The following is a 26,992-nucleotide window of genomic DNA, read 5'->3' as shown; positions in this document are numbered from 1 at the left end:
AGTGGTTAAGAATCCTGCCTGTCAATGAAGGGGACATGGATTCGATCCCTGGTCCGGGAAGATCCCACAGGCCCTGGAGCAACTAAGCCAGTGTGCCACAACTACTAAGCACGTGCACCACAACTACTGAAGCCTGCTCACCCTAGAGCTGGTGCTCTGCGACAAGAGAAGCCACTGCAATGAGAAGCCTGCACACCGCAACTAGAGAGTAGCACCCTGCTCACTGCAACTAAAGAAAGCCCACACAGAGCAATGAAGACTCAGGGCAGCCAGAAATATTAATAAAGAAAAACCTGGAGCCTGAGCAGGGATCCAGGAGAATAAGGGGGGCCTGGTGTCATTTCTTACTCACTTGACACAGGCATTCCCTGAGGCCGCCCCCAACCCACAGATTTCCAGCTTCCATCTCAGGTGGCTTTTTCCCTTGCTTTTCACAACAAGGCTTCACGCCACTCCCTTGGCTGCTCCACCTGGCCCTCACCTTGCCCCCTGCTTCATGTGAGACCCCAGCCCTGACCTTCCTCACCTGCCCCATCCCCACTCGGGTCCTCCCAGTCCCAGAAGTAAAGTAAAGCTGCCTCTCCGGCATCTCGGGCCAGTGCCTGCCTCACTACCCTTACCCGTTAGCTCCTCCTTGCATCTCTAAAAGCCTCCATCCCTGCCTCCTCCTCCAGCTGCTACCCAAGCATGCACCCTTCGCAGCGACCCTGGGAGGGTGACCACACCAACTTCAAATGCACCCCTCCTGCTGTCTCAGTTCCCACCCCGCCCCCCACCCTGGACCACCCTCAGTTCCAGCCACTGATCCCAGGATGCTTCCATTCTGGCCCTGCTAACCTCCCCTTGCTGCTCACTCTTCTCTCAGGGTTTGATTCCCCGCTTCCCTCCTCCCTTCTCCGACCAATCCCTCTCTGGCTCTTTCCTGGGCCCCATCCCCTGCCCACCCCTCTCCCGGTGAGTTTCACACTCCTTCCCTGGGGCCGCTGACCCTCTCCTCCCTGTCTCGGGCTGTAACCTCGGGCCCAGCCCCTCTCCTGAGCTCTGACGCCTCTCACTCTCTCTCTCCTTTACCCTTCAGAGACACGATCAGCAGCCTGCCTCTCCCCCCTTTCCCCAAAGTGTTCCTGACCTCCCACCCCTGCGCCACAGCCCAAATCGGACCCTCCTCTCTCCTTGTCACCCGGACTCTCAAAACGGTCCCCAGCCGGTCTCCCTGCTTCGGTCTCTTCTCCAGACAGTGACCAGGCAAGCTCTGAAGAGCAAATTTGATCTTGCTACCCCCACTTAGACCCTCCCAGGGGTCCCCTCTTCCCTCTGCAGAGAAACCATACTCAATGACAAATGTGACAAGTCCCCTGCTGCCTCTCCTTCCATCTGCTTCACCTTCAAGGGGCCACTCTTCTCATCTCCATTTCATTCATGGAGAAGCCTAAACATAGAGTGGGTGATGCCCAGGCCAGGATGCATGTCTGGCTCCCGAGGAGTCTGTTGCATCAGGCCTCAAGTGTCCTATGTCCAACTTCACCTCCAGTCCCAGCAGCGGACTTTGTCCCTCTCGCCCATTCTCCACTCAATACACCTTTGGATCCAATCCCAATGTCCGTTCAGCCCAGCCAGGGCCTGGATACAAGGCCCTGCCCATGTGCCCTGGACCCCTCCTTGACCGTCTTTGACAACTAATTGGGCCATAAACTTTCCTCAACAAGTCAGAGAATTTTCTCTAGATCTGGCAATGATCTTAGGTTCAACATATTCACTATCATATCGGATACAGAGCATAACAAGGCAGGCCGTTCAGTGTAACACAGGCTCTGTTGTTATTCAGTCACTAAGTTGTGTCCAATCCGCTTTCACCCCATGGACTATAGCCCACCAAGATCCTTTGTCCATGGGATTTCCCAGGCAAGAATACTGGAGTGGGTCACCATTTCCTTCTCCAGGAAATCTTCCCAACCCAGGGATCAAACCTGCATCTCCTGCATTGGCAGGTGGATTCTTTACCACTGAGCCACTGCGGAAGCCCCAGAGGGGTGTTGGTTAGATAATATCACCGACTCAATGGAGATGAATCTGAGCAGACTCTGGGAGATAGTGAAGGACAGGGGAGCCTGGCATGCTACAGCCCATGGGGTTGCAAAGAGTTAGACATGACTTAGCGACTGAACAATGACAAAGTTTCCTCCTGTATGCCAGGGTGGGGTGGCCCTAACCCCTACAGTCTCACTATAAGTTGATTGATGCCATAGGGCCACTGGGGGCACGGGAAAGCTGGGGAGGAGGAGCAGCAGGCAGGGCTGGGGGCCAGCTGGGTGTTCATGGGCTGGGAGGAGAGAGGCTGGATCTAAGCCAAGCCACCTCCTCCCTTCAACATTCCCCCTTTGCTAATGTTCTGGTGCCCTCTGGATATAAAGGCCAAACTCAAAGCCCCACCTCATACGGCCTCTGCTGGCCCCTCCAGCTCCATCCTGTTTATCAGACACTCACAGTGAGGCTTATCATGTACCAACACTACCCTAAGCTTTGATAGAAGTTAACTCTTTTTAATCCTAAACAGACCACAATGTAGGCAGTTGTATAACCCTCACTGTACAGAGTGGGGGACCGGGGCACAGAGCAATGACAGAGTTGGTGATGGCAGAGCTGGAATTCAAACCCAGGCCATGCGGGTCCAGAGTTTGTGCTCTAACTGCGCCCTCAATTTCTTCCTTCCTGTGTCATTTCTGCTCCTCCAAACGCACTGAACTTCTCACCCATCCCCTGCCAGTTCCCACTTTCATGCTTTTGGGCTCAACGTTCCCTCTACCTCAAGTGTCACCTTCTCAGTGAACCCGCCTCAAACCCCCTGCTCCCCTAGCCCCCACCGAATCACGCAACCTCCTCCATGTTCACGGCACGCTCTGCAAACGTGGCTACTGCAGATGTCCTGGGACTGGGCTTCCTTGATGTTCAGGGCGGTTCTTCCCTGACTGTCACATCCCTGGATGCCCAGGGATCCATTTCACCTGAGACTTCATCCAGCCTAAGAATTATTGGTAAGAGACTTCCCTGGCAGTTCAGTGGTTAAGGCTCTGCGCTTCCAATGCAGAGGTTTCGGGTTTGATCCCTGGATGGGGAACTAAGATCCCAGATGCCACATGGTGTGGCCAAAAAATTAAATAACATAGGAATAATACATAAATAGGAAAAAATAAGTAAAATTTTATTTTTAGTAATCTTTCTTTCTCTTTAAAAGAACTATTTGGTAAATGTGGAATGAGCAGAGGCAGGGGGCACAGAGAAACAAGATTCCATCCTTTACCCTCTAGAAGCTCACATTCCAGTGAGAAAACCGACCCATAAACAGCCAACATCTAAGTAGATCAGAGCCCCAAGAGAGGCACAGAGAGCCTGCAGCGTCACTAGGTCCGTTTGATGATACTGTGCTCTGCGCTGGGGGAGTCAGGCAGGCTTCTCAGAGAGGTCAACTTGTGTCCTGGGCCTTGAGGGATGACGCAAAGTCCAGTGGCCAAGTGGGGCGCATGCAGGCGGGAGAGCTGAGGGAAGGGCTCCAGGCTGGCAGAGGCAGGAAAGCAGGATGTATTGTGAGGGTGAACTAGTTCAGCTGAGCCCGCTGACCCCACACCGGACAGTGAGCTGCAGGAGGGTGGTGTCTACCCGCACCAAGCACGCGCCTGCACATGGTGGGCGCACAGGAAGGGTGTACTGAGAGCAGATCTCATGGGGTGCCCGACTTAAGGAAAAAATGCGAAATTTTTCATGTAAATGTAAGCGTGAAAGTGAATGTTTATTTGTATTGCAATTGGGAAGGAGCTTGCAACACAATTGAAACTGCAGAAGAAAGTAAGGTCAGAAGAATGTGGGAAGGGGGACTTCCCTGGCAGTCCAGTGGTTAAGACACAGGGGGCACAATTCGACCCCTGGTAGGGGAACTGAGATCCTGCATGCCAAAAGACACAGCCAAAAAAAAAGAAGAAGAAGAATGTGAGGAGGGTGAAGGTCCTTGGAGCAGGCACCAGGCTGACAAGGCTCTTCTTTCCTGCCTGCCCCGGGGGTTCAGATTCAATCACCCTCAGACAAGCCACCGTGACCGTGACCGTGACCGTGCCTCTGTCACACGTCGTGAGCCTCTTTGGCTGCAGAAAGGCCTGATTCTCCTGGGTCGGGAGACATCCTCCCTAGGGAAAGTAGTTAGAGGGCGAATGTGGGCGTCTGAGGCCTGCATACTGCTCCCCTCCTGCTGACCTTGGGCACTTGTCTCTGGGGCCTCAAGGATCACAGAGGGTCTGTGCTGAAAGCCTCCTTTTCACGCAGGCATTCTGCTCATCTGACCCCACTCTGGAGACTCTCACAGCAGGGGTGGCCAGAGAACAGCTTTGTGAGAGCCTCATTCATCTGCCAATGCGGAGGTCTCACAAGGGTGCCAGGCTCTCTGCTGGATGCTTGTGCATGGGGGCACACAGCCTCAGAGCTGAGGCTGACCCAGTGGGTCCAGCTAGACATGAAATACCTGATCACGGAGCCTTCAAGCCAAGCCATTCCAGACTGAAGGTGGACTTCCTGTGAGAATCCAAGGAAGGCTTCTCAGAGGAGGAGGCACTTGATTTGAAAGGTTGAGCATTGATTCAACAATTACTTACTGAGCAACTACTACGTGCCAGACTACGCCAGGCTCTGGGGATACAGCAGTGAGGAGGACAGATGGGCATTTGCCCCAAAGCTTCTTCCCTTCAGGTGATAGGAATTAGGAATTAGGAATAGGAATTAGGAATAGGAAATTCAGGAAATAGGAATTAACTCAGGAGGAAAGGGGAACATGGCTCCCCAGACAAGCAGGAGCAACCACATGGAAGGGAGAGATGTATTCTGCTTACGGATGAAGCTGAGAGAAGTGTGGTGTGAGGGGAGAGGGGAGTGATTGGGAGGTAAAGCTGGTGGGGTTGGCAGAGAGCAGCAACAGAGGGACTGGAACAACAGGCTAGGGACCTAGGTGTTGATCATGCTGGCAACTGGGAGCCACAGAAGGTTCTGAGCAGAGGGAGAAGTCACAAGGTTTCTTAGCAAAATAGCTTGCAAGCCCTCCAGCCACAGCCACCAGTTTCAGCTTCCTGGGGCCAACCTCCCCTACCCCCACTCCTGGGCCTGGCCAGGACAGAACACCTGCTTCTCCCCCCACCTGCTTCTCCCCCCACCCCCCACTCACAGCTTGGACTTTAGCCTCTGCTCACCCTTTTCCTTGTTCTCCCAGCCAGACTCTAAGGTGTACTCCGAAGAGGGATGGGGCAGAGCTCTGGGTCCAGGCCTCATAGAGGACTCCAGCTCTTCATACCATCTGCCTCTTCTGGGCTTTAAATGTCTTCATGCTATCTGGCTTCCCTACCTGTCTTTCCCATATCAATACCTGGCTTAAAAATGTCCCAGGACACCCCTCTGATAACCAGTGAGAGAAGAATCAAAGGCTTCAAGGCTGCGGCCTCAGCAAAAACCTGTTGGGTTCAAGGCCAGAAGCAAGACTCTAATGGAGTTCTTGGCCCTTAGAAAAAAAGTCTTGGGAATTCCCCGGTGGTCCAGGGTTATGATTCAGTGCTTTCACTATGGGGGTCCAGCCTTGATCCCTGGTTGGGGAACTGAGACCACAGTGAAGCCAAAAAAAGAGAAAACAAAGGAAAAAGTACTCTCCTGCTCCTGTCTGACTCCACCTGCCTCTTCCCATCCATTCTCCTGTGCCTTCTCTACGAGCACCAGCTACCCTGAACTTGTCTGGATTCTTCAACAGAGCAGTGCTCTCCCCCACCTCCAGGGTTTAGTCCAGGCTGGCCTTTACAAAGATAGAACACTATCCATTCCCCAAGGTTCCCTCCTAAGCTAGCTAACCCCTATTTCTGGCCTGAGTCTGCTTGTCACTCCCTGAAGGAAACCTCTCTTAACCCCCCCAGAATAGGCCAGGGATCCCCAGAGGGGTTCTTTCAGACCCCATGCTTTTGCGCATGCTATTTCCTCTGCCAGAAGACCTTCCCTCCATCCTCTGAAGCCTGTTGCCTGTCCAATCTTCGCTAAGTAGCAACATCTTTATTTCCCTTTTACAGTTGAGGCACCAGAGGCTCAAAGGATCAAGTAACCTGTTCAAAGCCATATCGCTTTTCCCTAGAATGTGACAGTGATGAGTGGAAGGAATCCTGTGCCAGCTATATGGTCTTGGGAACATCACTTGGTGATATCTCTCTGCCTTTGTGGTCCCATCAGTGAAATGGGGGTACCTACTGTATAAGGTTGGTGGTGAGGCTTACAGAAAACCTGTAACCTCCATCCTTTCCCTCCCCAGGCCAAATAATGGCTTTTACATGGCCCCTGCTGGACGTTCAACACTCAATCATTCATACATCAAAACCCTCCAAGACTAGCTCTTGCCTCGCCCTGTACGGGAAACCTGGCGCTCAGAGATAAATCAGACATAGCTCCAACTCCAAAGCTCTGGGGGAGGGCTGGGGTGGGAGTACAGGACAGAAACTCAATACTATTCTCAATACAACACAATACAACACAGAAGTCTGTGTGCTGTCCCCACCTAACCTCTGCTTAGCTTCTTATTTTAAAAACTGACAATGACGCCCCCTCCCCACCCCACCCCCACCCCCGCAGAAGGGCTCTGGGAAGGAAATGTTAAAGAAAGACCTGCTCTTTATTTTCAAAAACTTATCTTTCATTGCTTCCAGAAACCTGAATATTTCACGGTATTCAAGTTCATCTCACGCTGAGCCTTAGAAGCCAGAGAGGGAAAAGGATACTGTGAGGCTGTGTCCCACCAGTCTCCAGGGCTTCCCTATTCCTGACGACTCCACTCGCCCCAGGATAACTACCCTAGTTTCCATCCTGTTCCTTTTCCCACCCCGACCCTTGTTCCTACCCCTTGACTCTCCCACCCTCGGTCCCAGATAAGCCAGCCCATTCCTACTTCCATCTGGGTCTCCAGGTTACCCTCTCCCCCAGTTCAACTCTTTAAAATCCCACCATGCCCTCCCTAGTCCAGTCTGCTGCCGCACCTCTCCACTTCGGCCCCTCCCTCTCCGAGGTAGAGTCCACGTTCTGCTGAGTTCCGCCCTTTTCCCACTCTCGGATTGGCTCCGCTGTCCTGCGGCGCGGGACCCGAGATGTGTAGGTGTAGGGGCGGGATCTGGAGCTCGCCCCGCCCCTTGCTTGTAGCCCCCCCGGTGGGCGGGGCCTCGTACTGACCCCGCCCCTACTCGGGAGGGGCCGTGCTGGCCGGCGCTCAGGCACTGAGCCGCGCTACCTCGGCTCTGCTCGGCTCCGGCTAGGACTGCAGCTCCAGCGGGGGTGGGCGGCTGGGATGACAGCGGCGGTGGCAGCGGCTGCGGCGCGGGACTGAGCGAGCGGCGAGCGAGCCGAGGGAAGAGGAGGAAGTACAGCCGCGGCCCGGAGCTCTGGAGTCAGCTGCCGCGCCGTGGACCGCCCTATATTGCAGAGCCAGCGGAGTCCGGACCTAGAAAGACTTCCCCGCCGGCTCCGGCCGCCGCGGCTCCTCGCTCCTCGCCGGCGCCCTGCCCTGCCCCTCCTGCCCCAGACCCGGGTTCCGGCGGGACGCTCCCTGCTCCGCGGTCCGGGGCGTGTGGCCCGGACGCCCCGAGCTCCCGACCCAGATCCAGTGCACCGGGACGGGACGCTCCTGGCCCACCGTACGGCTCCAGGGTTACGGGCTCGCTCGCAGCCTTTCTGTAGCGTGTGTCGGAGCCCCCAGCCCTCCGGCCAGGGTTAAGGCGGGGTGCACCCCAGCCCCCTGATTGAGTGCAAAGGAGTCCGGACGCCTCCAGACTTTGGTTCCCCGAAACCCGGACCTTCTGCCGCCTCTGATACGGTACTTCGGACTTAGGATCCTTGCGAAAGTCCAGGAAGCCCCGGCCTGGTTCAGAGCCCCGTGAGTGGTCCCAGGCGGGCTGGACAGTCAGACGGAGCCAGACTGGGCTGGTGCTGCGAGCCGAAGCTGCCACCTTCCTGCCGCCTAGACGAGGGGCTGAACGCTTGCCCCGAAGAGAACACAAGAGAGAGCCGAGAGCTGCAGGTGAGAGAGCCCCGGATGCCGAGCAGAGGCGGCCTCCGACCCCATCCTGGCAGCTCCGGGGCCACCTGCGGGTGTGCACGGGGCATTAGCTGCAGCTGGAACTGGCTAGGAGCGGGGCGCGGGAAAGGGAGGAGAAAAGGGGAGAAAACGGGCACTTATTGAGCGCCCATTGTGTGCGGGTCCGCGCCCCACCCTTGCGCAAAGGATCCCTCAAACGGCTCATTCCCACTGCGTGTGATGAAAGGTATTGTGTGCTGTTAAGAGCGCTTACAGATGGGGAAACTGAGGTTCATCAGGGTTGACTGACCCTGTTCTTTTTACTCTGGTGCTGAGACTGGGGAGGAGTGTTAGGCTGGAGAGGGAGAAGAGCAGAGAATGGAGAGGAAAAGAAAGGAAGTGCATAGCTGCCAGGCAGGAGGTGGGGGGGAGGGGTCGAGGTGGGGCCACCGAGGCTTCGGAGAGCTGATCCTGAGGCTGGGAGGTGGTCTCTCCTGGCCTCTTTCCCTCCCACCCCGTTGTCATGTCACATCCCAGGAAAGGTGACCCAGAGTTGAGAGCAGAAGTGGGAAGCTTACCAGTTCCACAGCTTACCTCCCTGACAGCTGCCCCGTCCCCTGTGTGCCAGGATCCAGTATCTCTAAGAGGCTAGGAGGTCCTGAGACACTGCTTATCTCCTACGAGAACACACCATAGAGGTCCCCAAGTCAAAGCCTATCAGAGCTGAAGGAGATGAGGTCCTCAGCACTCACCCGGCTCACATGCTTAACATTGGTAAGGGGGACACTGAGGCCTGGGGACAATTGTTGAGGTCCTAAAGCAAGTGACAGGTTGAGCCAGAAGTACACTTGAGAAAAACCTTCCCAGACATCCTTCAAGGTATCCACTCCACTTCCCTGGTTAGCGTCTTCTGGATGGGTGGCTGGGGTTTTCCCACCCCTGATGTAAGGTCTCAGTGACCACATGTGAGGCTGTTGTGAGAATCCATGTGGTTGGTGCTGGGGCCTGAGACAGACCAGCAGCCCCACAGCCTCTGGCCCAGACCTCAAGTCTGACCTCAGCCTCTCCTGGGCACGGAAACCTGCAAGACACCTCTGGTCCCGGAGGGCAAGGGTTTGCACAGGTTCCCAGGGTTGGGGCTGCTTGGGCGAGGGGCACAGTCCCAGGGGCCGATTCTCGGGCAGGGGTCCTGTTGCCTCCTGTGCACAGAGAGGGATGTTGTGAAAGAGTGCTGGGCGTGGGCTCTGTGGGCTCTTGTTCTTGGTGGGGAGGGAACGTGGCCTCAATAGGAGCCCTGGTGGCCTTGGCCGGGACTAGTTAACCCCTGCTGTGCCCAGCTTCCTGGAGTCAAGGGGAAACCACCTTGGAAAGCCCCTGGGAGGTAGGGGAGGGTGGAGTGGTCAACTGAAGACTGGAAGCTCTCAGTCTCTGGGGGTGAGTGTTAGGGGGAACTGGAAGAGAAAGTGACTGAGGGGCTTGGGATTCCCAGCCCCCACCTTCCCTGGGGGTTCAAATGCTCATAATAATCCTGCATCTAAACAAAGCTCCCCTTTGATGAGATAATCTCACACCTGTGATCTCATTTCATGGTGGAGTAGAAAGGACCTGGAACACAGTGAGGCAGGAGAGGCTGGGGTGCCCCCCAGGGGCCTCTTGGATGCATCCATGGCTCCACGCCTCACCTGTAAAATGGAGTCAAGGCAGGTGATATGTTACCTGCTCAGAGAATCGGGCCATCACATCCAGCCCACTGTCAAGTGCTAAAGAGTGGTGTTTGCCAAGACAGGGCTTGTTACTAATGGCTACCTTGTGTGGGACACTGAGTCTCAGAAAGGTGAAACCATCTGCACCGAGTCTTTGAGTTTGCTTCAGGAACTGAGCCCTGACTGTGTGCCGGGTGCCCTGGAAGGTGTCTGGATGGAGACATTATTGTGGCGACTAGCACTCAATGGGGCGGGCTGAGCGCACGGGCAGACAGCAGTGAGTCACACCAGGCAGCAGAAATCTGCTCTGATTCCTCCCACTGGCCATGTGGTGTTGGGCAAGTCACTTCACTCCTCTGAGCCCCAGCTGCTTCTCTGTGAATTAGAACTCCTCTTTTACAAGGTTGTTGTGAGGTTTAAATGAGATATAAATATACAGCATGTGGCCAGATAGCTATTTCCTTCCCTTTAAGAAAAGGAAGCTTGAATTTTTGATCAGGAAAGCCAGAGAAATTCTCAGACTTGCCTTGGCTAGGAATGGAGACTACTGTTGCAGGTTCACGGACGGGATTTGCTTAGCTGTAAGGGTCAGGCACCCCTGGGCCACCGCCCTCATCCTATAACCCTTTCGAATCTGCTTGGGGGCCCTGGCAAGGGGGCTCTGGGTTCTGACCCCTCACCCCAGGGCTGCTGGCTCCCTTCAGGGTTGGGGGGAGTGGGTGTTCATTCCCTCTGGCCCATTGTCTGGCCTCCCTGGCCACAAAGGTGCAGTAAATAATTTATGGCTGCCCTTGCTGGGAGGAAGCTTGGAGAAATTGATTGCTCTGTGTTCAGCTGGGTTTCTGAACCCCACCAGAGGAGGCAGGTTGTTCCTGGCAGTGCTAGATCAAGTCTTAGATATGGCAGAAAGGGGCGACAGGAAGAAAGTGACCTGTTATCAACCCCAGCTCTCTTAAAGGGGGCAAGGTGGGCCTGCAGGAAACAATGGTAACCAAGCTAGACAAACACAGATCAAGCTGTTGGGCCCCTGATTCCAAATGGGTCAGAAGGGGTGTCAGGGAGAGGCTCTTGGGGACCAGAGTAACCCGGAAGGCTTTATCAAGGAGAAAGGTGTCTAGACAGGGGCTACAGGCAACTTTCTGTAGAAATAGGGGTCCTGACATCAGTTCAAGGTTGAATTCTGGCTGCGCCACTTACTTACTGTGTGACTGTGAGGAAGACACCTGCCCAGCCAGGCCTCTGCTCCCTCCTCTGTGAAATGAGATTAGCTACAGGTAGCCGTGAGGTCACATACGTAAAGATGGCACGATAGGTACTTAATGAAAGAGTGCCTCGCTGTGAACGTGACCACAAGGTGGTCTAAAGGTGGGAAAGATGAGCTGGTGTAATAAGCAGGGAGGTGGGGAGAACTTAGAGTGGTGAGGAATCTGTGGGGTCAGAGAGGGGCGTGGATAAGAGAGGTGGGTGGCCAGATGGTGGAGGGCCTTGAATGCCAGACAGAATTCACACTGCAGAAAGCATCACAGGGCCCCATTGAGAACCCTCTGTGACTCCTCCTTACCAGTAAGATGGAGACCAGACCTCTTTGTGCATTCAAGGTCTTGCCCACCAAAGCCACTGCATGGACCCCTGGTCATTGCTCACCACTGTTTCCTAAACACGTCATGTGTGGCCCCTTTGTTTATGGGGTTCCTCCCATCGTCCATGGGCTTCCCTGATAGCTCAAATGGTAAAGAATCTGCCTGCAATGCAGGAGACCCAGATTTGATCCTTGAGTCAGGAAGATCCCCTGGAGAAGGGAATGGCAACCCACTCCAGTATTCTTGCCCGGAGAAGTCCATGGCCAGACCATGGGGTCGCAGAGAGTCAGACACTGAGTGACTAACACTTTTCACTTTTCTTTCCCATCATCCATACCATCCTCTGCTCTGCCCACTTCCCCATCAGTCAAGGCCCAATTCGGAACATAAATCCCACCCACCCCCGACCTCCCACCAAAAAACACTCCTGGATTACCCAAACCTCTGGTCACACTGCCTCTAAATCTTTCACACTTCATAGTAATAGTATAAACAATTCCTACCATTGCATCCCACTTTACAGTTGGTAATATGCATCCACATACTCATTTACTACTACTGTGATGGTGATATGAGCTAATGCTAATGCTCTTGAGTACTTGTTCTGAGCTAGACACGGTGCTGTTTTACAGACCCTCTCATTCACAACTCCAGGAGGAAGCTTCTGTTATGCCCCAGAAACTAGGGCTCAGAAAGGCTCCTTGTCTTGCCCAAGGTCACACAGCTAGATGGTGGGAGAAGTCAGGAGTGCGCTGTTATCTGCGACTGAACAGACAGCACAGCAGCTCTTAGATGTCCTGCCTCTACAACTCCACCCAAGTACCTCGAGAGCAAACTGCACGTGTAAAAAACCTGGAAAGGGTCCTTCTTCCCAGGGCTAGGGAAGGGCAGTGCTGGGCTAAACAGGGGGCCCTGGACCCCGCACTGGCTGGCTGTATGACTTGGGGTGAATCAGACCCATCTGTGGTCCAGTTTCCCTGCGTCTATGGGGAGGGGAGTGGGGTATCCGAGCTTCCAGAGCTCCAGCCTTCTGCAGTGTCCTCTGTGACCCTGGAAGGTAGGGGAGGAGACCACAGCGTCAGAGCCAGAGGATGTGGTGTGATGGGCGGCTGTGATTTTTGGCCCGGCCGCTGTCTGGACCAGCAGGCTCTGTAGTTAGCCGCTGCCTCCTCCCCCCGAAGGAGGGAGGCGGCCTGGGCTGCTGGAGCATGGTCATTAACTGGGCAGAGACGACCCTGTGATTGGGAGCCGGCTGGGCCAGGCCAGGTTGGCAGGGCTGGAGGCAGGCAGGCCTGCTCACAGTGGGGTCACCGGCGGGGCAGCTGGCTGAGCAGCTGCCTCTCCTCTTTTTGCAGCCTCCAGGGCGGGACCCACGAGGCACTAGAACTTTGTCGGCCAAGGCTTGCCCTTCTTCCTGTGGTGGTCGTGGGAGTGGAGCAGTGAGGAAGTGAGCCAGGCCTGAAGATGTCTCCTTCTAGAAGCTTCCAGGACTCCTCCCCTACAGATCCACAGCCCTTACTTGCCTGCTGTGGTCTGTGGATTGGGTTTCTGTAGGTCTGCTTCCCTTGCCAGCCAGTCAGAAGCAGATTCTCTGCCACCCAATTCTCCCCCTGCTCCCAGAGTGCCTGGCACAGAGTGGGTACCCCTACCCCGCCCCAGGAGAGACAGTGCAAGCTGCCCCTTAGGCAAGTTACTCAATTTTTGTACCTCTGTTTCCTTCTCTGTATAAAATAGCACCAGTAATCACAGTGTTGCAGGGGTTAAATGAGACGATGGGAGGCACGTACCAGGCCTGACACACAGACTCCGTCAGCATGAGTCCCCTTGCCCGTCCCCTCAGTTGCTTCGTGATCAAGTGACTCAGTAAGAAGCTGATGGAAGAGCCCTGCCACTGAGGCTGGGAGGGAGGGTGTGCCAAACTGCAGGAAGGGCTTCACCCAGGAGGGTGTTTTGCCACCTGGGGAGGACTCAGGCAGATTGGATTTAGAGAACTGCCATTCCCACCACCCTCCCAGTAGGTAGGCCAAGTTCTAGGCAGAGGTCAGGACCAGGAGGGATGTGCAGAGACCTGGTCCTTCCCAGACCTTCACAGCAGGAATGACCCAGTTGGGAGGAGCCGTCTGGGTCCAGGTAGCAGATGCTGAGCAGAATGAATCCTTCCTTTAAGGGAAGCAGTGTTCATTTGGTCTCCCTCTCCTTCTGCACTCACACATGATTACATATTACGAAACATAACATGACTGGAGATTTTGGTTCATGGAGGGAACAGACATTCAACAAGTAAACACAGATACAAAACCTCCAAATTGTGAAGACTGAGCTCCCAAGGCAGGGGCCGATCCCATGGACATTTGTGGATGGTGGTAGAGGGCAATGCTCAGATCACAGCCCAAGTGCACACTTTCTAGCCATGTGACTTGGGCAAGTGATTTAACCTCTCTGGGTCTCAATTTCTCCATCTATAAAATGGGGACAATTATAGTTGTGGTGAGGATTAAATGCATTATTCATGTAAAACACTCAGAAAAATGCCTGGCACATAATAAGCACTCAGTGCATATGTGCTTTTGTTTCCTGTATTTTGAGTACCTACCGGAGTCTGAAAGAATAGGTGCTCAGAATGGACATGTGGAATGAGTCCCAGGCACAGGGCAGCTGCCCTGGACAATGAATGAACACGCGGCCTCCTCAGGAGGGGAGCACACAGAAGCAGTGACAACACACAACGTGGCGGAGAAGGCCAGGGGCTGGGTTTGTTCAGTGCAGGGCAGAGGTGGAGTCCGGAAGGGCTTCCTGGAGGTGGTGCTCCTAGAACTGCATTGAAAAGTATCACTTAACACGCATGCACACACACGCACCCTGGTATCACTTGGCAGGCAACAGTAGGAACAGGCTCAGAGAGGAGTGGTTCCTGTCCAGAAGGAGTCCCTGCCTGGGCAGACCCTGAGTCTGCTGGACTCCACAGGCCTCCATCTTCCCCCTGCCCCACACCGTCTCACCATCTGTGACATCCTGCTGGAGGGCACCAAGGAGGCAGGTGGGAGGAAGTGTGAGCCGAAGTCTGAGAGCCTCAGCTCTTCCCAGGCCTGGGACCAAATCTCCAACAGAAAAGAATAAACAGGACTTGCTTGGAGTTCTTTTATCTTCTTGCTCCCAAAGCACACCCAAAAGCAGAGGTGGTCTTCCAGCATTAATCCTACAGCTGTTTAGCTTTTGAATGAGTGAACTCTATGTAAAAGAAAAAAAGGCCATGAAGAATTTGCCTCACCGTCCCACCCAGGAGGCTCAAAGAGAAACTTTCCTTCCATCGACAAAGGAGCCAGGACCCCTCAAGTATCTTTTAAAAAGTTCACCCCAGAGGCACCCTAAAGTCAGGGTCCCCTCACACTGCCTGCACTCACAGCTGATGGTGGACCCTGAGGACACAACCTTGGCCCTTATGTTTTGCCTAGTTTTTGCCTCTCTTGTGAAATGAGGTCAGAATAACAAAGCCTTTGTTTCCTTTATAAAGTGTGGGGTGGAAGAGGTTATAGTGAGCATCTGGGCCCATGGCTCTCAAATTTGCTGCAACACATTAGAATCACTGCAGAAACTTTTAGAAGTCCTGCCTGGTCCCCACTCCACAATCTGGGGCAAGACCTACACATCAATAGCTTTTAAAGCTCCCCAGGTGATGTCAAAGCTCAACCAAGATTGAGAACCACCTGGCCGCCCTCTGCGGCACGCCTCCTACCGCATCCCCAGATGATATCCGTACATACCCCAGACAAGGAGCTCATTGCTTCCAGGGTATTGCCCTCCCTGGAGAAACACGGACTGGAAAGACTTTGCAATCTGATAAACCTAGATTCCAACACCCTTCTGATCCCTGCTTGAGTGTCTTCTCTGAGCCTCAGTGTCCTCATCTGAAAACAGAAATAACATCTCTCTCTGAAAGGGCCGTAGAGACCAAATGAGGCCATGTGCAGAAAGCACCAGTGCAGCACTGGACGTGCCAGCAGTGTGCAGTGGAGGGTCACAGTGGCAGAGCCTGCTGGACTCAGACCCTGGACTCCCACTGCATTGCTCTTTCTACTGACCCAGCCACCTGAAGCTGGGTCTCTGAGAAGGAGGCTGGCGTGGGGAGGGATCAGCACCCAGTCTTGGGGCCCTTCCCATCCCCCTTCTCTCTAAGAGATAAGACAAGGCAGCAAGCATTTTGTCTTGCTTGGTTTTGTTTTAATGGCCCAAGAGTCAAGCTCTCCTTAACAATGAAGCCTTGTCTGAATCTGCTTGTTTTTCCAACCCGGACACCCAGTTGCACCGCCTGCTTGGGGCCCGCATCCCACCTGGGAGAACTAAAGAATGCCAGAGGTTTTCTTTTTTTTTTTTTTTCTTCATCTCGGGGAGGGTACCGGGGAGACATTGGAGGCCTCTGTGTGGCCCTCACCAATAATTGACCCCATTTAAGTCAGCTGCCTCTGTTGAAAGCCAATCCAAAAAAATTATTTCAGGGTAGTTACTGGGATGGGTTTCAGAAGCAGAGAAAGTCGAATTTGAGCCTTGGCTTTGTCACTTACTGGAAATACAACCCTGGGAGAGTCATTTCAGCTTTGCTTTTTTGAGCACTGGTATTCTCTTCTGTAAAATGCGCAAATAGGAAGTGCACCCTCCTTGGGGAGGTTCTGAGAAGTGAATGAAGTGCTTGGTGTATAGTACACAGTGCCTGCCGTGTCATGAGTCCTCACACTGGCCATGGCTGTCCTCACTGAACTCTGCCTCCTGCCTTCATGGCCTAGTCCTGCTCCCTGCTCCCTGCTCCCAACCTCCTCTGAGTGCTGGCCCAGGCTGAGAGAGCAGAGGTCTGCACACTTAGTAACGTGCCCCCCTGCAAACCCCTATCATGTTATCATTTGTTCCATGCACATTTAGAGTGGACTCTGAGGGGGAAAGAAAGACTGCCAAAAGGGGTCACTGGCAACAGTACCTGGTCTCCTCTGCTCTGGCCCAGCAAGGGAGGGTGTGTGAGCCCAGAGTGAGCCGCTCAGACAGCAGGTTGTGGCGAACCAGCAAAAGGAGCACAGCTGCAGGGGGCCGATTCCTGCCCAGGGCTGCAGGTGCCCCAGGAGGCAGCGGTCAGCTATAAGGACAGAGGCTCTGGCCTGCAGGAGAGGGACCAGGTAACCCAGGAGCCCCAGTGGTGGAAAAAAACTTCCACTCCTTTCCTTCCTCCAGTCTCCCATTGGGGTTTCCCACTGGGTGAACCTCCCAGAAACCAACGGCACATAACTCAACACCTCAGCCTCCAGGGGCCCCGACGCAAAGTGGGCTGGGTCCAGAGAGGCAAACAACAAACGCAAGGCTTTCAGGCAAAACCTGTGAGGTGCTCTGGACTCACCCTCCAAGGGATGCAGTTGAAGGCTCATCTTTGGTACCTGAGCTTATCCCTTACAAAGGGGATCTCAGCGCCCACCCCAGAGCATCCCATCTTTCACAATCCTCTCCGAGAGGAGTGCTAGGGGCACCCATCTTTCTATTTCTGCCTCACCTGAGCACCCATTTGAGACTGGTGCTCAGGCCCCTGGCCGCCATGCCCACCACTTGGCCCAGCTCCACAGCCACTGGGCCTCAGAGGATCTGGCTGTGAGTTTCCAGCCTGTGTCTCTGTCCCTTCTGGTCAGGAAGCATGGAATAGTGGTTAGAACACAGGCTGTAAAACCGGACTTTCTCCTGAAATCCTGATCGGCGTTAATATGGCTGGGGGACTAACCACTGCGTCCCTTCATCTCCCTGTGCCTGGGTTTCCTCGTCTTTGAACTGGGAATAGCAGAGAGTACCTCAGAGGGTTGTTGTGAGGATTGATGAGTGAATGAATGGAAAGTGCTTGGGACGGTGCCTCGTAAGCAGGAAGTGCCCAGTAAATGACGGTCTTTACCATTATCACAAATAAGACAGTGGGAGCCCAGAACTCATGATGTGGCCGTACCTTTAATTAGAGGATGGGGACCGTCACCGCCCTCAGTCTAGACTCTGCCCCGGTGACAAGGGCTGTGACCGTTCCCCACAGCCTGACCCCGTTGTGGACACTTACCTGTCAGATACCTCCCCCCTCCCCACGTCCTCCCCCGCAAATCACGTTCTGTGAGAAGTGGCCTCTCAATCTATTAAGGCTCAGTGTCCGAGAGCAGTTGCCAGTCCCCCGCAGATACCAAGGGATGACTGTAATCAAATAACTGATTTTAATGTGATAAATGCTCTAAGAGGATGTTCAGGGTGTTTTGAAAATCAAAATGGATATTTGTTTTTTTCTGCTTGGGAATAAATGGCTTATTTGTCAGGAAAAAAAAAAAGTAGTTGTTTGAGATGTCCCCAAGTTCTACCACCAAGTCTGCATGAAGAGCTGGGAGGAAGAAGACTTGGGTGTCGCCGCCCTGGAGAAGCCCCAAGGCGGGGGTGGCAGGGAACGGTTAGGGTATGGGTCAAGTCTCTTCCTCATGGGGCAGGTCAGGCAGCTCTGAGCAGGATACAAGCAAAAACACAGGAGCTCGGAAGAGAATGAGAGAAACTGGGGGCTTCATGGAGAAGGAGGCATTTGAAATGAATCTTAAAAGACAGGCTAGGAACTCTACTGGTCTGAATTGGGTGGGAAGGGTGTTCTAGGAAGAAGAAGCGTAAGGCATGGAGGCATGGCCCTAGGGGCTGCAGCAAGCAGAGCACGAGGCAGACGCTTCGGGGTAGAATGATGCTCCAGGGTGGAATGATGCTCTGGCGACACACATGGCGTCTGGAATCAGACAGACGTGGCTTTGAATCCTGGCTCAGCTTCTTATTGAATTATTTCTTATTCTTTGACTGTGGGCAAGTGGCCTGGCTTCTCTGACCCTCTGTTTCCCCAGCAGGGGAACAGGGCTAAGCCTTCCCAGGGCCTGGCAGTGACTCGGAGATTGCTGAGCGCAACTGGAGGAGCCAGGCCTCCCCTTCACTTGTTGCTGCAGAGGAGGCAGGGACCTCGGGGCTCCCCCTGGCCCATGCCTCTTTCCCCTAGATCAGGCTACAGGTAGATTCCAGGGTGGTCTTACCAGGGACAGTCTTATCTCAGGAGTTGGGCAAAGGCTATGGACAGGCTGGCCTCAGATGAGCTTAGGTGCATAGTCAGACAGAAGATATATCAGGCCATATTGTGTGGAAAGTGTCTGGAGGCCCTTGGGGCGTGGCGTCATGGGGACAGCAGGGCAGTCCTAGAATGCAGAGCCCTCTCCTGAATAGCTGGCCACTGAGCACTCCCTCTTCTCCTGGATGGAAATCTCCGACAGAGCCTGAGACTGAGGAGGAGCAGCGAGATGCCAGGGGTGGGTGTGGTTGTGCCTTGACCTCAACCCGCTGCCGAGTCAGTCCTGGCTTTGCAGCCCAGCTCTGCCTCTTTAGAGCTTTGAAGACGTTGGGTAAGTTACTTATACTTTCTGAGCCTCAGTTCCCCACCTAGAAAATAAGGGTAAACAGAATAAAAGGGTAGCCACACTTACCTTCCAGGTCTCTTTTGAAGCTAAAATGAATTCATGGATAAGATGCATGCATGCATGTTAAGTCACTTCAGTCCTGTCCAAATCTTTGTGATCCCCTGGACTGTATCCTGCCAGGCCCTTCTGTCCATGGGCTTCTCCAGGCAAGAATACTAGAGTGGGTTGCTATGCCCTCCTCCAGGGGATCTTCCCGACCCAGGGATTGAATCCATGTCCCTCATGTCCTGTATGGGTGGGCGGGTTCTTTACCATATCGCCACCTGGGAAGCCCTGATGGATGAGATAGCATTTTGTATTTTTTAAAAATACGTATTTATTTGGCTGCTCAGGATCTTCCTTGCATCATGCGGATCTTTCATTGCGACTCACGGACTCTCTCTAGATGTGGCACTTGGGGTTAGTTGCTCCAGGTCTTGTGGATCTTAGTTCCCTGACTGGGCATCCAACCTGCGTCCCCTGCATTGTAAGGCAGACTCTAACCACTGGACCACCAGGGAAGTCCAAGTATCTTGTATTTTAGAAGAGACTCCACAACCACTTTCATCCTGTTTCCTTTCTACCTGCACTGTCCGTTTCTAATGCTGCCGCAGGAAGTTCTTTCTTGTGTCTAACTTAAGTCCATTATGCTGCAATTGGAATCTCCTTCCTCTTGTTGAAGACTCTGCAGAAGCAGGCTAGGCTCATTCTGGACAGAAATGTGCCTGTCAGTACCTGCAGTGAGTAAGACAGGGAACAGCAGAGCAACTGGGTGCTCGTTTTCAACCTCTGTCTTGGGAGCCCAGTTGTCAATGGCCAGCGCCTTCTGACCAGCATGATTTGGGGGTAGGTGTCTCATCTTGACTGTTTTCACTGTTCTTCCTTTCTGGGTTTTATCCATGCTCCAAAACGGGGACCCAGGGGTAGTGGAGAGCTCTCTGGGCTAGGTCTCAAAGACCTGGGTCCCAGTATCCACTTAACTCCTCCTGACTTGCTGTGTGGCCTGAAGCCAGTTAGCAGCCCCTCTGGGTTGCAGTAGTTCTGTGAGGATGTCTGTGCCCAGGGGCCCAGATGTCTCCAGTAAAGATGAGTACATTTCAGCTGAAGCCCCCTTTTCTCTTTCTCACTTACCTGGGCTCCCACCACCCTGGGAAGTCAGCAAATTGGGGTCCTGCTAATGGCAGTGGTGGTAGGATCTGAGCTCACCTCTCAGGTCGGGGCTTCCAAGAGCAGGAGGGACGCATTTAAGGTTAGACAGGGAATGGGGATGGGGGGATGCCTGCTGGGTGGGGCAGCACCTGCCTCCTCAAACAGGGATTTTGAAAGCCTGGATTTCCTCCTACCCACCCAGTTAAACTCATCCCACAAAAGGTCAGTTATATTTGTCGAGGCCCTCCTCGAAGCAGATCCTTTCCCACGTGAGGTCTTTCTGCTTTAATCCCTCTTTTGTGGGTGGGGAAACTCAAGGTTCAGAGAGATGAGGTGACTGGCTTGTCAGTGGGGCCAAGGAGCCCCGGGGCTCTTGCTTCTGCCCAGCCCCTACCCCCACTCACACCAGGCCAGGACATCTAGGTCCTCAGCAGAGGAGGACCATAGGAGTTGTCGTGTGTGAGGCCATTTCCAGCTTGGGAGGGCGCTGCATGGGCTGTGGGAGGTTGCCCGGGGCTTCTGGGACTGCCCTTTCTCTGGGAAGAAGTTGGTCAAGGAGGTAGAGGGATCAGGAACCCAGGAGTTCTGTGCTGCAGCTAGTCTTCAATGCTCCTGTGAACTTCAGTGTTTGTTTTCCTGGAGGATCAAGACTGATTTCTCTTTGGCTTTGGGCACAGGATAGTTTACCATTTATAAAGCAGTTTGCTATTCATGATGTCACCAAACCTTAGCTGCCATCTATGAGAAGCAGCATGGGACTTGCTTGGGAGGGCCAGAGAGGGAGAGCTCTGGAGTCAGGCAAACCTGGATTTTAATCCTGGCTCCCACCAACTCTCTGTCCTCAGGCATGTGAGTAACCAGTTGAGCCTCAGTTTGCTCGTCTGTAAAAGGGACAATCATTCCCCACCACAAATAGCAGCAGCTGTCTTGCTGGCTGTGCCCATTAGATAAGGTCTGTAACCATTGGTCCAGTGCCTGGTGCAGAGTAGTATTTTAAGTGATTTTTTTTTAGCCGCCCCACTTTTTGGATGGTAATGTGGAGCCTCAAAGAAGGAAGGTCACTTGCCTGAGGTCACATGGTGATTTAGCTTGGTCCTCCAGAATTCCTGTCTGTGGCTTTTTTCTCCAACACCTTCTTCACTATCCTCAAGTGACCCAACACTTCATTAATCTATGAAGGTCTTCAATGTGTGACACTGTCCGATGAGGCCTGGTATCCCTTCCCCCCAGTGCCTAGCAGCACTTACCTGGCACACAATGGGCACTTTCAAAATGTTTGTTGGGACTTCCCTGGCAGCCCAGTGGTTAAAGCTCCGTGCTTCCACTGCTGAGGGGATGGGTTCCACCCCCAGGGAGCTAAGATCCCCATGCAGTCAAAGAAAAAAAGGAAAAAATGTTTGTTCTGTGCATGAATATATTGATGAGTTGGTATAAAAATGTAAAGTGTTAGTTACTCAGTAGTGTCTGACTCTCTGCAATCCCATGGACTGTAGCCTGCCAAGCTCCTCTGTCCATGAAATTTTCCAGGCAAAGATACTGGAATGGGTTGCTATTCCCTTCTCCAGGGGATCCTCCCGACCCAGGGATCAAACCCAGGTCTTCTGCATTGCAGGCAGATTCTTTACCATCCGAGCCTATTTTTTCAGGCCGCTAAGGCTTGTGTCCCTGAGGCTTCCTCCTGCTCCCTGTTCCTTTTAAAAACAGCCGTCTAATAGTTTGGGTTGGAAACCTTTTTGAAAAGGAGTGATGGCTTCCTTTCCCTGCACGAGGTCCACGTGGTTAACTTCCTGGGATGGTGAACACTGTGAACACTGACTGCTTTGCTTGGAGAGCCGAGACCAGCTGAGCCCCCACAGGTTTCCTGCAGCCCTGACCCGGGACTGCTCACTTGTTCAACAACGCCTTTGTGGGTTCCTGACTCTTCTCTCCCTGACCCTTCATTTGCTGCCCACAGACCTGCCTCCAATGGTCCAGCACCTCTTTTTCCTCTCCTCTTGCCCCTGTGTGTATTTCCTAATTTGCTGCTTCTACCAGTTGGGGACTGAGAAATGGGACAGTTGAGCTTATTAGAATTGCTTCATTGATGCATTCATTCATAGCTCTTCAACCAGCAATTTTTGTCCCTGGGTCTTGCATCTGTCATCTATCCATCCTGACTGAGGACCTCTGCAGTGGCTTGTGATCAATCAAGACATGACCACACCCTCCCAGGAGCACACGCAGGTGTATCATGATGTACACAGCACATGCCGGTACAGGGCTTTACGGTTTATAATCCACCTCTGCCTGCAGCACCACACTGCATTTTCACAGCAGCCCTCAGAAGAGCATTCTCTCTGTTTTGCAGAGAGTGGAAACAGCTCAGCTGGAGGAGATCCCTTGCCCAGGGGTCAGCAGTGAGCACAGAATTGCAGTGGGAATTCAGGTCTCCAGGCTGGCCTGTTACCTCTTCCCTCTCCTGTGCTCCGTTTGCAAGCCCTGTGATGCCCCGTTCATTTACTGCTTCTGTCACAAAGCAGGATCGTCTGCCTCTGGATCGGCCAGCAGGGAGTGTGGGCTTGCCTTTAACATACCTACAAGTCCTGCAGTGGGCCTGGGCCCACTATCTGGTCCACACTACCTGGACTGTGCTCTGCGGAGCTAATTCTCTGGGATGGCTCTGGGTCCCAGGACGCATAGATTTGGGAAATGTAAGGTCACATAGCTCAGAACAGGACTTCTCAGGGCCTTTGCTGTGTTGATATGCACGAGGGATCCCCAACCTGTGGCACGGGTGCCACCAGCCTTTCCCAAGCTTGCCTGAACATGTGGCTGCTTTGTCGCAGAGCAGGGTCTGGGGGCTGATAGCCTGGAGAAGACACAGAGGAGAGCTGATCTGTATACCCTCACTTTCCAATTTGGCACAGAAGGCTTCAGCTAGAGCTTGTTTCTGCACTGGGCAGCTTGCCTTTTGAGAGAGGATCTGCGGGAGGACCGTTTAGCCCCAGGAAAGAATTGGTAATAATGGTGGAGTCTCAGGCAACAGGAGGAAGTGAATGGTGGAGATATTTTGATTCTTTCATCCACCAAACACTCCTCTCAGACGTTTCCTGGGTGCCAGGCACACAGCCAGCATTTGGAAATGCCAAGATGCGTCTGACTAAGAACCTTTCATTTCATTTCCCCGTGCCCACTAAGGGTTTTTAAAGAAAGACAAATACTAGCCCTAATAGAAAGACGTGTTTTTGTTTTGTTTTTATTTTTTATTGTTAGGGGTCTTTGTGGGAGGTGGGTGGGTGATGCAGTTACTGCTGGGCTCATTGGCTCTGTAGTCCCCAGTCCAGAGGTGGGTAAGGGAGACTGTTCCAGGAACATTTACCCTAGACAGAGTTAATATTGCTCCCATATTACAGATGAGGAAACTGAGGCTCAGAAGTCAAGTTGCTTATGCATTTTCACACAGAAGGAGTTCCTTGTTGTTGTCAGGAGTGAGGGGAGGCTCAGAAGAAGGAGGGAGCACATCCCCTGGGCTCCGTCAGCCTGAGCTGGGCTCAGGAATCTGGGGTTAGGCTCTGCACAGAAGAGCAGAGCAGAGGTCACCTGGGGGTTGGAGGGGTAGACAGGCTCTGGCCAGCCAGAAAGGGCATTCTTGGAAAAGCAACAGACTGGAGCACAGGTACAGAGGTGGCAACAGGGTAGGTTACACTTTCTGGACCCTGTGTAGAGCCTGGGGTGATGGAAGCAGAAGGAGGAAATGTGGGACGTTGGAGATGGGGCTGGAGAAGCTGGCTGGGCAGTTCACAAGGGTCCAAACACCAGCTGAGTGGGAGCACCTTGAGGGCCAGGCCATCCCATCCCAGTGTCCCCAGCACCTGGCTGCTGCCTGCCTGGCAGGTTTGTGGACTGACTGGACTCTTCCATCATGGGATCTTGGGCAAGTCCTTTCCTGCTCTGGACCTTGAGTTGCTCATGCTCATGGTTGGGCTCAAGGTCACCTAGCATGTCCCTTCCAGCTCTGAAGGGCTCTTGGGAATTCTTGGCATGTGTGCAGGGGAGGACCAGACTGTTTCTCCCCCAGCTTTGAGGTCTCCTGGGAAGCCCTGGCAGGGCAAGGGCCAGACATTGGAGGTCAGGCTGACTCTGCTGGAGGAATTCAGTCCTCATTCTCTCTTCCTTTCAACATCCAGTCTGCTGAGCTCAGGATGAAGTGCCATGGGGTCCTCACTGATGGCTCTTCTAAGGCCCCAAACTGGGTGGCGGAGGGGAGTTGAGCTAGACAGGGGTTGCGGATTGCCTGCATGAAGCAGCTTGGTGCAGGATAGGAAGCTCTGCTTCTTCCTTCTGTGTGAAAATGGGTAAGCTACTTGACTTCTGAGCCTCAGTTTCCTCATCTGTAAAATGGGAGCAATAGTAACTCCCACACTGGGCTTCTATGAAGATTCAATGAGATAAAACTAGTGAAAAAATTTAGTAAACTGACCCTCACCCCCCACAATCCGCCAGCCCTCTGGGGACTCACCCCTTTCCCAGAAGTGCTCCCGGGTGGCTACTCACTAATCTCTGTGCAGGCTGCTGTAGGGTATACTTTATCCAGGCCAAAGCGATCAGAGCCCATGAATTATGTACATGTTGCACAGGCAGGCCAGGCCTGTGTGTTTGCACTCCTGTGTATGTGTGCCTTCTAACAGCAGTGCTAGGTCCTGGGACCAGACACTACCCCTCCCAGCTGCACCCCAGAGGCCTGCAGAGTGTTGAGTCTGGCCCCTGGGAAAGGGTGGGACATGTGTCAGGAACGTTCCCTCCTCAACTTTTCTGTTCTGCTCACAGGCTGGATCCAACAGGCTTGTCTTATCCGGGGGACTCTGGCCTGTGTACCTGAGGGCAGAACAAGACTGTCACCCTCCCTCCCCTCTGCTTCCCAGGAGGCGTCAGTGGGAGCAACTCAGGTCTCTGGTGTGGATGCTGCTTTATTTCAACAGGGCCTGGGACACGCATTTGGGGGGCCTACAGCCTGTCACACGGAGTGCTTGGTCAAAGCCACCTGTCCAGGATGGGGGTGCAGAAGTATAGGGCTGGGCTGCACCCAGCCTCCACTCCTCAAGAGCTCTGAGGGTTCCTCTCAATGCCCTTGTTCCTGAGTGGCTCCCAGATGGTGTTCTGGCCCCACCAGGGATGGGGGTTGGAGGTGGACAACTGGGACCGACTGGCACCAGAGGCATCACAGATGTTCCCTCTGCTTCCATTGGCATGGGGTTGGGAGCAGGGGAGGGGGCAGGCAGGGAGAAGGATATAGTGAGGGGGCAGCATTAAGGAGTTTATTGAAAAGAGAGCCCAGTGGACATAAATGTCTATTCTCTCCCACCCCTCCGGCTTAAAAAGCCCGGACACACCTGGCTTCTTGTCCCAGCTCCACCCCGTACTGTGCAACCTTGGATCTGTGACATGGCCAGTCTGAGGCACGGCCTAGGCTATAAAGCTTTTGAGGTTGGTGTGAGGTCAAATCAAACGCCCCAGCAGGAGGGACACCTACTGGTGCCAGGTACTTAGTAGGCCACTGATTTGCAGAAAGATTTAGTTCTAGCCCAGAACAAAGCAATTGGTTTTTTAGATACTTGGTCTGTGATCTCTCTCTAAGCAGGAAAGAGGAAATTTCTCTTAAGCTCCATAAAATGATCGGTGCAGCTTAGATTCATTCTCCACTCATGAGCCCAGCAGGGGAGGCTCTGAGTCACCTGGGCATTCTCTCTGGGATGGGGCAGCCCTGACTCTGCCTGCTTGCCAGTGGCCTAGGGCGAGTCCCTGACCTCCTTGTTCCTGTAAAAGGAAGGTAAAGGACGCCTAACTCTCAGCATTGTGGAATTACCTATACAACTCTTAGGACTTCCCTGGTGGTCCAGTGGCGAAGACTGCTCTCCCAATGCAGGGAACCTGGGTTCGAGCACTGGTCAGGGAACTAGATCCCACATGCCTCAACTAAGAGTTTCCATGCCACAGCTAAAGATCCTTCATGTTGCGACAAAGACCTGGAGCAGTCAAAAAAAAAAAAAAAAACACTCTATTAGAAAGCAAAAAGCACTACTGATACATAGTGGGTGCAGGCCAGTGGCTCGGGAAGCCAAGGCTGTGTTCGTTCCCTGTTCTGGTGACCAGCAGGCTCTGTGACGCTGGCTCAGTGAAGCCTCGTTTGCTTTCCTTAATGGGACAGCTGGTTAATTAGCCTCTGAGTATTTCTGACAAATGCCCCTGTGAACTGACCAACACTGGGTCAGCCCTCACCAGACCTTGTCGCTCCTTATGCTTAGCTGGCCGGCTTTGAGCGTGAGGCCATGACCCTGATTCCCATCCCCTGATTCCCAGCTCATCCCTCAGATGACCCGATGGAGCAGTTGCTGTGCTGGCAACGGAGAGCAGGGCAGAGCTCTGCCCCTGAAGCCTGGTTCCGGGTGGGTAGAAAGAGGATTTAGAGAAGGATCAGTGGCAGGGACCTGGTCAGGGCATGGGGGACAGTCAGTGGGAACAGTCCTGCCTGGCTTTGTTACCAGTTCCCAGTGCCCTTGAGCACTTGACCTTTCTCTCTCTGGGCCTCAGTTTTGCATCTAAAAGAGGATGTTGGGGAAGGTGGTCCCTGGAAGCTGTGAGCTAACAATGAAACAGTGTGAGTCAAGGTATGATCTCTGAAGCCAGCCAGACCTGGAGTTCTCACCCTGGCTCCTCCATGTCCCAGCTTTGACCTTGAACAGGTCACCTAGCCTCTCCAGACCTGTCTGACGGGTGTACACTGGTCCTGCTGGCCCAGGGCAGACGCTGATAGTGGATGCCCTGCCCAGCAGTGTCTGGTGATGGTGGCCTCAGGGCAGCTTCGGCCCGTCCGGCCCGTCCGGCCCGTCCCCGCCTCCTTTCCCAGTTTCTCCTTGGAAGTTCACTAGGAACTCTTGCCCCCAGCAGATCTGTGGGGCCGGGGAGTACTGCCGATCCCAGTGCTGAGTCCACTGGGCTGCATGTGATGCTCGTGCCCGGGACTCCAGGATCCGGATGGAG

General features: G+C 53.7%; 1 protein-coding gene across 3 annotated transcripts in view; it reads left to right on the top strand.

The window, feature by feature from the left end:
* Positions 1-7,247: 7,247 nt before the first annotated feature.
* GDPD5 (glycerophosphodiester phosphodiesterase domain containing 5) overlaps positions 7,248-26,992 on the top strand; it is an 86,515-nt gene continuing 66,770 nt past the window's right edge. For all 3 annotated transcript variants that reach the window (XM_043907451.1, XM_043907469.1, XM_043907441.1), the window contains exon 1: positions 7,248-8,071. The gene's annotated coding sequence lies outside the window, so the exon portion shown is untranslated. The remainder of the gene's footprint in view (positions 8,072-26,992) is intronic.

This window comes from Cervus elaphus, chromosome 1 (assembly GCF_910594005.1).
Source record: "Cervus elaphus chromosome 1, mCerEla1.1, whole genome shotgun sequence".
Classification (NCBI taxonomy): Eukaryota; Metazoa; Chordata; class Mammalia; order Artiodactyla; family Cervidae; genus Cervus; species Cervus elaphus.
Note: the sequence above shows the minus strand (reverse complement) of the source record. Positions and strands in the feature narration are given on the sequence as shown.